The sequence below is a fragment of the Typopeltis vanoorti genome, chromosome 21 (assembly GCF_054136105.1).
Source record: "Typopeltis vanoorti isolate ZY-2024b chromosome 21, IOZ_Tvanoo_1.0, whole genome shotgun sequence".
Lineage (NCBI taxonomy): Eukaryota > Metazoa > Arthropoda > Arachnida > Uropygi > Thelyphonidae > Typopeltis > Typopeltis vanoorti.
This window is the reverse complement of record NC_143569.1, coordinates 49,049,158-49,061,273: the sequence shown is the minus strand read 5'-3', so window position 1 is coordinate 49,061,273 and position 12,116 is coordinate 49,049,158. Positions and strand designations below refer to the sequence as shown.

The 12,116-nt window shown below is 33.0% G+C and overlaps 1 non-coding gene across 1 annotated transcript; it reads right to left on the bottom strand.

The window, feature by feature from the left end:
* Positions 1-211: 211 nt before the first annotated feature.
* On the bottom strand, positions 212-400 carry LOC150094839 (U2 spliceosomal RNA). The gene has a single exon (XR_016550214.1). It is a non-coding gene; the product is annotated as a U2 spliceosomal RNA (small nuclear RNA).
* Between the last annotated feature and the right edge of the window lie 11,716 nt (positions 401-12,116).

The following is a 12,116-nucleotide window of genomic DNA, read 5'->3' as shown; positions in this document are numbered from 1 at the left end:
TTGTAGAAGGTGGAAGTTGGTGCCATTAATAATAATAATTAGAAATAGAATAAACAGAAACATAGAGAAGTAGAGTGTGAAAGTGCGATGTGGTAGGAGGCGAGTTATGTAAGAATGGACCGAGAAAGAAAATAAGGAAAGCTTCGATTACGTTACTTGAACATGTTCTGCGAAACTTCTTTAGTATGTGTGTGTGTTTAATTTATCTCCGATGGAGAGAGCTGATCTTATACCCAAGTACCAAGGCAACTCGTAAGAAAGATGGGGAAAGCTACACGCACTTTGCCACCTTCCGAAAATCAGTTTTAAATCTCAAGAAATTGACCCAGTATTAGATATTACTCTGATAGGAACAGATACTACACTTTTCGTTGTTGGCCTTTTTGGCTAAGATAAGAATGTACTATCTATGTTTATCATCTTAATACGTGTTACGGGCATAAGATATTAAATTTGTTTTTGGAAGGCAGCGATATGCTTGGGGCTTGCTTCACATATGCCGTGATTCCCTTCATGAAAATCCTCACTGACGTACGCAGTATAGAAATAACTATTGGAGAGTATTATTCCAGAGAAATAATTGTAGACACATCAAATGACTTGGTGAGTCGCTTTTTATTTTGGTTATATGAACCTTCTCTTTTACACATACCTTGCATCCAGATTGTGATAATATGAGTCTCTTATGAACCTGTTCAGCCTTTTTTTAATTTCATCGCACCTTTTTAGTTGTAAATGAGACAATGCTTAGTCAGTTTTTCCAAATGGATGTTGTACCAGGGAGGTCTTTCAACCATTTGTAACAATATACTGGACTTGATCGATGCAAGAGACTTGCAGGTATTCCTCCTTCCATCGATCAGCTGTTTTTCTGTTTATTGCTCCATTCTCAGTATACCCGAAAGGCCGCAGAAAGTACTTTTCCTAGTAGTGCTATAGTTTCTGATATATGTTTACTGGCGAGTGTAGCTCTCATTACCATCTTCCATTCAAAGTCAGCGAGATCAAATAGTTAGAGTTTCTTCGAAACAACATCCCTCCTATTTATAGGTATCTATTGATGTCGGCCCGCTTTTTTATTTATTTATTCTCGTGAGCTTTCCCCTGTTCCTCGACCGCCCCTTACTGGTTGAGCCCTCCTAATGAGGGATTAAGTAATATATTCTATGACTGTAGCCTGTGTGTTCACAGGGCCGGTTTGCCTGTTTGAAGGATGAAAAACCGATGTTAGCGATGTCTGAGAAAGATCCTTACGCTCCTCACGTCGTCGACGGGAATCGAACCTAGGACACTCCTTGTGCCTGCAACATTTCATTAGTTGCACGTTACAGCCAGATTCAATTTCTCATGGAGGTGAATCTAATATTTTGATCCTATATTTTATAATCGGTTTAATGAGAGCACATTTCAATAATTTCGTTTATTTCAGTTGCTTTTGTTTCCATTAAACCATCCTTTATTTAATTCGACAGGTTGTCTTCAGTTATTAGAAATTAATAAGTAATGCGAATATTTTTTAAAAAAATGCGGGCTGTTAGCACATACCCAGCACACGATAATGTTAACATCAGTCACTTAATTATTTCATAAAAGATAAATCATGTGCACCAGGAAATTATACATCCTTTTGTGTTTATTCATATGTAAAATAAAAATAAAAATAAAAAATATGTAAACGAGAGATTGTTTGCAACATATAAAAGCTATTTTATTATCATTATTTGAAACTTCTTAAAGACAGTAGGGTTATAATTTAATTTCCATAATTTTATTTTGGAAACAGTTTTTATTTAGATTAATCCAGTACTGATTTTTCCTAAGATATAATTTTTTTATGTACTTTTCCTTCTTTTCCTAAATGCTTTTTTCTTTTTTTTTTCTTTTAGTCAACCAAAATTTCACATTAAATTTAACTCTTCTTGGACATTGCTTCCGTATCCAATACAGACTAATCGCTGGATTGTGCCATTCTTTCACAAAACATATAAAAGCTTTATATAGCAAGATTACAACCATCAAAATGCAATGGAATTTAAAATTGCCACAAAGGAGGTATTCATTCACATTTGATTCTGTTTAGTGCATTTTATGTAAAGTGTTCTGTAGGGAACAGGAGATGATTTCTCAGAGAACATTGTGCTCGACATATCTGCTGTTTGCAGTGCGCACATCATTCATTAAAGATAGCTGAAAATATGCATATTTTATTTTGTCAGAAAACTTTGCTCATTATACTACCACACATACAGATCGACTTTTTTTTAGGCTGCATGTTCACAGCCTAAATTTCTTATATGCATTCACTAATTCGGGAACAGGAACAAACTACAGGGACAAACTCAACTAATATTTCAAGTGTTTATCAGATTTTCACTCACTGTTGGGAATAATATGTTTGACAGCAATAGGCACCTTTTATTGGTTGTTTTTCCTAGAAGAATCCTCGTTAGTAGTAGGGATGTCACTTTGAACCACATCAAGATCGGAATAAGATACGGATTTGTGCCGTGATTTGTCAGACACTTTAAACCAAATAGGAGTAGAATAAATGGAGAGAAGTGACATCAGTGTCATGGGTGTGTGTTGTTATCAGATGTAGATAAGTGATAATTTGTTAGGTGTAAATAAGTGATGTCATTGAGATGAAGTGGAAAGGGAACGTTATTGTCGTAGGTTTGTGTGACTTCCTGTGTGTGATATGTGCATGAGTTGTGTGATTGTTTTGGTTTGTTTTCAGTGATAGCTTATGGGTAATAGTTTTAGTGAGGAATTCTGGTTGATGTTTAGCGTATGGAATGTTTGGAATTTCCCTGGGGGATCCATCCGTCATTGACATCACGTTGTGTCTTTGGTTCTAGCATGGAATTAAGGGTAATGGTCACAGCGTGGAATTCTGGGATGTGGCATATTTGTTAGTGATGTGAGATGAGTTTTTTTGTTTGCGAGTGGCATTATGTGTAATGATTAGAGATTGGAATTCTGAGAGAATATTTAGCCAAGTGTTGGGGTCTTTGGCTCGATTGTGGAACTATGGAGAAATATTTGTCAATATACTAGGAGACATTTTCTAAAATAATTAGTTACTCGATATCACTGGTGTTCTCCTCATCCCCCTCCCCTGAAACACACACACACATTTTTTCTTTTGTGTTTTTCTAGTCAATAGGTAGTAGTTAGACATTTTCTAAAATAATTAACTACTGGATATCAGTGGTGCCCCCTCACCCCCCTCTCTCTCTCTCACACACACACACACATTTTTTTTCTTTCATGTTCATATTTCCTATAATAATTAATTACTGGAATTTGAGTATTAATGCTTCTACATCATGTTTAGGATCTTAAAATGCTCATTACTTTTCTAATTAAATGTTAACTCTATAACAAATTTATAAATAAATTTTTATTAAAAAAATATTTATTCTAAGCAGAATAAATATTCTTACTTAAATATGGTGAACACATCAATCACACAAAATTTGTTCATTTAAGGTTACAAATATGCATTTTATTTGACTGAAATATCATTTACAAGTATATTCACAATGAAAAATTCAAACTGTAATTAACTAGAAATATTTCACAAGATTTGTCTCTTTTGTTATTTTCCTGAATAAAGAAAACTTTCAAAGGGTTTTGGGTTCGCTCATTTTTTTTACTTTACGGGATACACAAAACAGTACAGTACAGCACAACACACACACGAAAAAACTGTTCTCTGTTACAAAGTTCCAAACATTTAGAAATTTAGACCATAGTGTTATCTTTATGCGAGTGTAAATGTCAACGGTGTCTAATCATGACTCATATCCTCCCATTTGATGTTTCTGCTTGGTCCTTCTGTGATGTTAATGACACCAATATTCTAATTGAGATTATCAGTTTTGGTTTTCGAGTATATGAACAAAATGTTTACAATAGGGCATGTACCAATTTTTTTACCATAATTAAACAGAATTGCATTACTGTATGCCAAAATAATTAATTACTAGATATCAGTTTTCCCCACTTTTTTCCTTTCGTTCCCTGCATTAATTTCACAGTAGTGATAACACATGGCAGTAAGATTTAGTGATTTTAGTGTGTGTGATATTTCATATCTACATCTGATAAGAACAGACAGGGATGACAGTGACATTCTATTCCCACTCCTTTACCCTTACTCCTATTTGGTTCTTAGTGCCAGACTTGTATTAAGGGATAAAATTATGAATTGATATATCAACTTCTATGCAGAATAACTGACTAAAAATCTTAAATATTTTTGCATGTATAATTAAGCAAAAATCTAGGGGCACGGTCAACTGGGCAACGGAATAAAAGATGAAATATGCAATTCTATTCTGTTGATCTATTACCAGGTAAAAATGAGTTAAAAGAACGGTATAAACAAAAAATTGAAAAACCTTGCTTATAATTTTTATTTCTGAGATTCACTGCGTAAGGTGTCTCTTGTTTGGCAATTAATCATTTGAGCGTTTTGTGTGCGGTTATTTAGTTCAATACGCATTCGCAAGATATTTTGACTTCTATTAAACAGTAAGACTAGTTGTTTGTTTGTTTATTACATCGTTTCCGATATTTGTGGCAACATTACAGTTACCATGTGCAAAGAACAAGTTTCAGTAAATGAAAGGTATATATTCAAAATTTATAATTTTAATCGTATACTAAATTATAAACGTGAAATCTAAATTAATTTAAATAAATTTCAAACTCTTGATTAGCTCTCAAATGAAACAAATTGCTAAGTACAATTATATAGAAGTATAGAAATATTTCACTATTGATATAATTAAGAATTTTTTCAGTACTATTTTTCAAATAGTACTGAAAAAATTCTTAATTTATCAATAGTGAAAACTTTTTTTTAATTTTATTTTTATATTTATATTTCTAGTTTCTATTCTTCAGAAATGGATAATTCAAGAATATTAAGTCAAAGAGACAAGGAAAAATATGCTTGGAATGGGTATCTCTATGTTAAAGACAAGATTGATAAGAATGGTTCAATTCAATTTAGGCGATGTGAAAATAAAAACTAAGGATGCAAAAGTAGAATCTGAACAAGTGTCAGTGATGGATCACTAATTCCTGAAAAACAGGAACACACATGTAGCAGTTCTGGAAATGTGGACAGAGTAATAACGCAAGAAGTTAGTACAACAGCTAAAAAATTAAGGACAATGAGCAACCCATCAACAAATCAGAACTCAAGTTCTACAAAATGTTTCTTCTGCGGTAGAAGGAATGCTTCCAAATCATAGCAGTCTGTGCAGAAATATTCAAAGAAGGAGATTTAAAAATTTAAAAGCTCCAATTAATCCTAATTCTAGGGAAACAATAATTATTCCTGAAGAATACTTAAATTACGCATTCTGTCCATCACAATTTGAACGTTTTTTATTGGCTGATTCTGGATCAGAACAGGTCGACCCAATGAGAATATTAATTTTTGGTCGTGAAAGTCATGCAGTGTGGAGCCAAAGCATGAATGAATTATTTATGGATGGCACATTTTTACTTTCTCCCCCTCTTTTTGCTTATATTTTTGTTATTTTGGCTAGAACGGATGGAGATCCTGTTTTCCCTATTTTATATTGTTTACTACCTAATAAGACTCTTGAAACATACAGAAAATTATTTTATACGATACATGAGATGTGGCCATTACTAGATCCCGAAAATATAAATGTTGATTTTGAAATTGCCATTCATCAAGCGTTACGTATAGTATTTCCACAAGCTAACATAAATGGTTGCTTTTTTCATCTCGTACAAACTTCGTTAGTTTCATGCAGTCTTTTAACCAGATATAATTCTGATGCGCAATTCGCTTTAAATTCAAAAATGATCACTTTGCTTGCTTTCGTTCCAGAACAAGATATTATTTACGCTATTTCTGAACTTGAATCATTTATCCAATGAATTTGAACCAATTTTAGAATGGTTTACGAACACATAATAGGTAGTCTAAGGAATAACAGAACCAGGGCTCCACCGATTTTTCCCTCAAACGTTTGGTCTGTGTGCCAAAGAACAATAAATGGAACCCATAGGACGAATAATTTTGCGGAAGCCTGTCATCGAAAACTGCAATTGAGCTTTGGCAGAAGCGAAAGTCATCCAAATTTATGGATTTTTATAAATAAAAAAAATCAGCTAACGCCTTTTTATTCCTGTATACGGGGAGTAGGCAAGGCCTGTTAGCCCTATCTAACTTGATTTTTATAAATGGACTACAAAAAATTCAAAAAACATATGATGTTGATTATGATAGAGCAGTAGCAGGTTTTCAACATGAGCACAGACGTAGATGTTACGATGAAGCTGACAAAAGAATTTTGAAAACGTTATTAATTACGATAGTGAAAATATAATTGAATATTTATGTGGTATTGCACATAACTATAATATGAATTAATAAATTTTAAAAAATTGTTTTGAATTTCATATACTTTTTTGTTTTAGTGTGTATATGTAACATTTGTAAATATGTTTATTAATTACAAAATAATATTAATAAATGAATTTAAAAACTATTTTTTCTTTATTTTAATATTGTGCAATTATACCTTTTCATTTTTAAATCATTTTCGGATCACTCTTTTTAACCATCTCTTTCCTAAACGATCCTACAAATTTTGATATATGATATAAACGGAAATATATAATATAAATATTTATTAACTAGCTGACTTTTTTTTGTATGGAAAATTTCAATATAACTTCTATACAATTCATAATTCTACACAATAAAAATAAACTGAATTATAAGTGAGATTTTTCAAATTTTATGTTTATACCATTCTTTTAACTCATTTCTCAAAAAAATATTATTTAAATTTACGTGGTAATTGATCAACAGAATAGAATTGCATATTTGATCTTTTATTCCATCGCCCAGTTGTCTATCACCCATTTGGCAATCGCCCAGTTGACTGTCTCCCAGTTGTCCGTTGCCATCACCCAGTTGTCGTGTACCCAAAATCTATGTTTCCAATAATCTTTTCACATATATAACTCAAACAATGTCAATAGGTATCAGTAGACAATTTTTTTTCTAAATAATTAATTACTGGATGTCATTTTTCCCTACTTTTGTTTTCTTTTCGTTCCTGGCATTAATTTCACAGTAGTAATATATATATATATATAATTTTTTTATATTTACATTTTCTTGTATTTTGATCTGTGTTAAAGACTGGGCTTAAAGATTTCTTTGTCACTGATTTTTACAGAATCGTTGTTCGTATATAGATGTCATTTCCTAGATCTTAAAAGTTTAGTACCTTTTCTTAAATAAATGTTAACTTTTTTATTTTTACAATAATTAAACAGAATTGCATTAAGGTATAAAGTTAAGGAATTTATATCAATTCTAAACAGAATAACTGAGTAAAAATTTCGCTGTAGAAAACACACCAACAAACAAAACTTTGTTCATTTAAGTTTACAAATGCATATTTTATTTTGCTGAAATATTATGACAATATATTCAGAGAATAATTCAAACATGTAATTACCTAGAAATATTTCACGATATTTAGATTACACTCTTAACATTTTCCAATGAGTTCAATAAAGAAAATATTCGTTACTCACTGTTTCATGGTTACATTACATCAAAATAGCTGGTCACACAAAAGAGCGTTATGATCTTACACCATAGGAAGCACAGCTTCATACCTCTGATAAGGTGTGAGCCTGGATATGATATCCAGGATAACACCTTGCCTCCCTAAACTTTCCATGTATTCTTTTGTCACCAGATGTACACAAGCAGTCTTCATATAGTGTTCATAAATGTCCCAAAATAAAGAATCTTTATCTAATTGAATAAAGACTTGAAAGTCTAATTTTAACATTGATGAATTTTGATGGTTAGCAATAATTTTTCCCATGATACGAATACATAGTAATTCAGTTTCCAAAAATAGTAATTTTCACTCAAAATCTATCCATACATTTTGGGTGAAAATCTCCCAGGTTCTTCTCAACTAATAGAGAAAACTTTATTTCCACTATTTCCTATATCATCAATAATTAGTTCCCCATCTTGGCATTTGAGAATATAACAGTCTTTGATGTCCACTTCATACTCTATTCTTCTTTGCAAGTAGGTGAGGATATCAGACCATTTCTGGCATACCTTTTCCCAACTGCTCCTGGATAACCACATCACAATGTACATATCTTCCAAAATAATAATCAGTTTCTCCTTTGAGAGCTATGTGGAGAGTTTTATCTCGTGCTATTTTCCTGAAGAAAGAAAATTTCAAAGAATTTTGTGGCTCACCCATTATTTTACTTTACAAGACACAAAACAGCACAACACAATATGGTAGTTGCACTGTATGAATGAATAGCAGTAACTGAAAAGGCACCCGAATGTTATTCCTTATAGTACTGTTTACCCTGCCTGTTTCATCTAAAATGTAACATTCATGCAGATGACTCATAGACATGTTTTTGCATGCTGGTGGATATGACGTTGATGTGCTTTTATCTTACTTTGTGACATCATAGGGCAAAGCTTATATCTGTACCTCGAATGGTTTTCTATAATATTTATCCTTATTTTGTTAAGTATTTTTTCCAACACAAATAAAGTAATTATATATTATTATTATTGTTGTTGTTGTTGTTTTAACTGAACATTAGGTCTAATACTATGCTTTTCATATTAAATCTTCTGCTATAATTTCCAAACAAGATACCCTACTTTATCTGAGGGACAACAGTCAATAGTGTCTAAAGGAAATGAATCAAAGAAGGGGAGTAGTCTCCTTTCCTTCTTTGCATTTTTTTGCTGTATTCTTATTGGTAAAGTGCTGTCTCTCTTATAAAATCACCGTTAAACTTGTTTGCGAGGTTCTGTTAATTTGTGAACAGATGGCATTACGAATTGGTAATTTGCAATCATAAAAAATTTTCGCATGCACAATTAAACAGAAATCTTTATGTTTCTGATAATCTTTTATTATGTATTAACAGATCAAAAAATTCAAAATATGCTTTTCAAAATCTCCTTTTTTTTTATGTCTCCTTCATTGACATACAGAAATTGCTTTTGCTTGCAAAACTGTGGGAATGCGCTTCACCCTTCTGGCTATTAATTTTACCTTCAATTACAAAAAAAAAATCAGCTAACGCCTTTTTATTCCCGTATACGGGGAGTAGGCGAGGCCATTTAGCCATATCTAACTTTTGGAGACTGAGTGGGCGTTCAATCTCCACTGGTACCCAATCAGAGACAGATGGCCCAAAGTTTTATCACTAATTAAGCGGTACTCAGTGAAGAGAGACGGCTCAAATGTGCCGCCATCTGGTGGTCCCTAACCCTAACACAATATATTTAATGTCTGAAATAATGTGGGTTCTACGGTCGATTTTCTTGAGTTTACAGGACGAAAAACCCGAGTTTCCGGGAGGAAAAACCTGCTTGCCCGTGCCAGAGATCGACTAACTCGGGAACCGGTCGAAAAAAGGCTTAGAAAAATTTCCTCTAGTCGCCGACTAGACTCGAAACGAAGTCTTCCTTCGTGCGGCCAAGCGCCGTGGTTGGCAAACGCCACATCCACTGAGCTACACAGGCTCCCTTGTGCTTCAAAGCTGCTTCTGTTGCTGAAATTTTAATTTTTTTTTTTCTAAAAAGTTGACACAGTTTCTTGAAATAATTGAAGGTTGGCATGAACAAATAAGACTAATAATACACTGAGCGGATTTTCAAAAAAGTCTCTGATTAGTTTGTGGCAAGAAGATTTCAATTGTACCCAAATCAGATATGACTTAAACATCTGTGACAAATCTTTTTTGTACCCAATGTCTGCAAACGCGCAAATTTCTTTTGGTTTTTCTCCTCTTACTAAAAATGTGAAAATGTAAGCGCCATTTCCTAAAAAGTTTTTTTGCCTGTTTCTTCTAACTTTGTATGAACATTAGTTTCCCTCTCTTCTCATTCCCCAAAAATTTGTATTCGTGTTATCTCAATAGTATGGTTTTTTTTTCTATACAAAACTTTTTAAGAGTTATAGTCAACTTTCGGGTCAAAATATCTCCTGTCTCTCTCTGTTGAATCATGAAATTGTAACAGTCATGCTTTAATTCAAATCTATTGAACAAATATTCTACTCTGTTGGAGATATCTACAGATACAGTAACAAAATTGTCACTATTTAATTCATTTTGTACTTTATCCATTACAAAAAGCCACAACTACGTTATTAGCTATCACCTCTGTCTTTTTTGTTCTGTGTGTGGAATAGTAGGGGTCGTAAAAGTTTTGAAATATGTTTCGACTGGCAGCCACATGATTTTAAACTTTTATTATGTACAACTGTGTGAAAAGAAAAGAAAATGTATCTATTCTTTATTTTTGAAAACAGCATTGAGAGTTCCTAATATTACTTACTCTTATGGCCTTTTGATGTTGTGAATGTCTAGTTCTGTCACTCATATGTCAGAAATTGTTGGGATGGAAAAACGTTCATAGGCAATGAGACTTAGTTAATCTATTTCTAAGTGTTTTTTACATTTTGCGACTGTTTGGTTTGATTACAAGTCATGGCGTCTGCTGTATGGTGTAATTATGTGATAAATTATTGTAGATATATAGATAATGAACAACTTCATATGACTGCTTACTACTGTTCCATTTTTACTTATTACCGGGTTGTAATGAGAGCAGAGTTACCAAACAGGATTCGGTGGAGGAGGGTGAATGGGTAGTCGAGAGGGTGATGCCTTCCCTACAATGACCACTCACCCAACCCTACCTCCAGAAGATGTCTGCTCAATAAAGGGGAGATAAGTGTCATCACAAGTGACTTCCCCATTTACGGACTCAGTTACCAGTTTGAGAAAAGTGACATCATTAACTGATATCTGAGATTATTGGAAACATAGATTTCTCCTTAGTTATACATGCAAAAAATATTTAAGATTTTTACTCGGTTAGTCTGCTTAGAAGTTGATATGTTATTATTATTAGATGCTTCCAGGGAGTCCAAAAACTCATCGAGGGAGGACACCTGCTGTACAACTCCTTCAATCCACCAACTAACCGCAACTACACCAACGCCATCTACCGCCGACTACCACCACTAGTATTTCCAAAGACAATCACAAACATCCATGCTCACAGCAGGATTCAAACCCACAGCCTTTTGGCTGGAGAGCGGATACGCTAACCACTCGGCCAGCCAGGCTGGCTAATTAATACAATTGTGGCACTAAGAACCAAATAGGACTAAAGTAAGGGAGTGGGGAGGGAATGTCACTGTCATCCCTGTCTGTTCTTAACAGATGTAAATATGAAATATCCCGCACACTATAATCACCAAATCTTACTGCCATGCACTACTGTGAAATTAATGCAAGGAACGAAAGGAAAAAAAAGTGGGGAAAACTGATATCTAGTAATTAATTATTTTGGAATACAGTAATGCAATTCTGTTTAATTATGGTAAAAAAAATTGCTATATACCCTACTATATGCATTTCGTTCATATACTCGAAAACGAGAACTGATAATCTCAATTAGAATATTGGTGTCATTAGCATAATAGAAGGACCGCACTTAAACATCAAAACGGAAGATATGAGTCATGATTAGAGACCGTTGACTTTTAGACTCACATAAAAATAACATTATAGTCTAAATTTCTAAATGTTTGGAACTTTGTAACAGAGAAATTAACAAAGTATACTACAGAGCTATCATTCAGTTGAAATCATAAAATACATCTACAGTGAAGGAAAAATATGAAATTTCAGATATGACTAGTATTATAGATACTCAATTTCTTTTTGATAAAGACTCGACTTTATTTCCTAAAGAAATGTGCATTTTTGATGGAATTATTGCAAGATATGTCGTGACAAAATGAACTTCTTCGTGTAAGGAATTACCTCAAAAAGTTAAAAAGCAGAATTCTTGGTTAATTAAATATAATCATCAACTGAAATGGGACATTGGTTCTCTTTCTCTGGACAAACTAAGACATTGGATAATACAATCACCATGCAAATATAATAAGGATGAAGAAAATAGAAACCATTCAAATATAGATTTTAAAATAGGTCTAATTTTGAAGTCACACACACACACACAA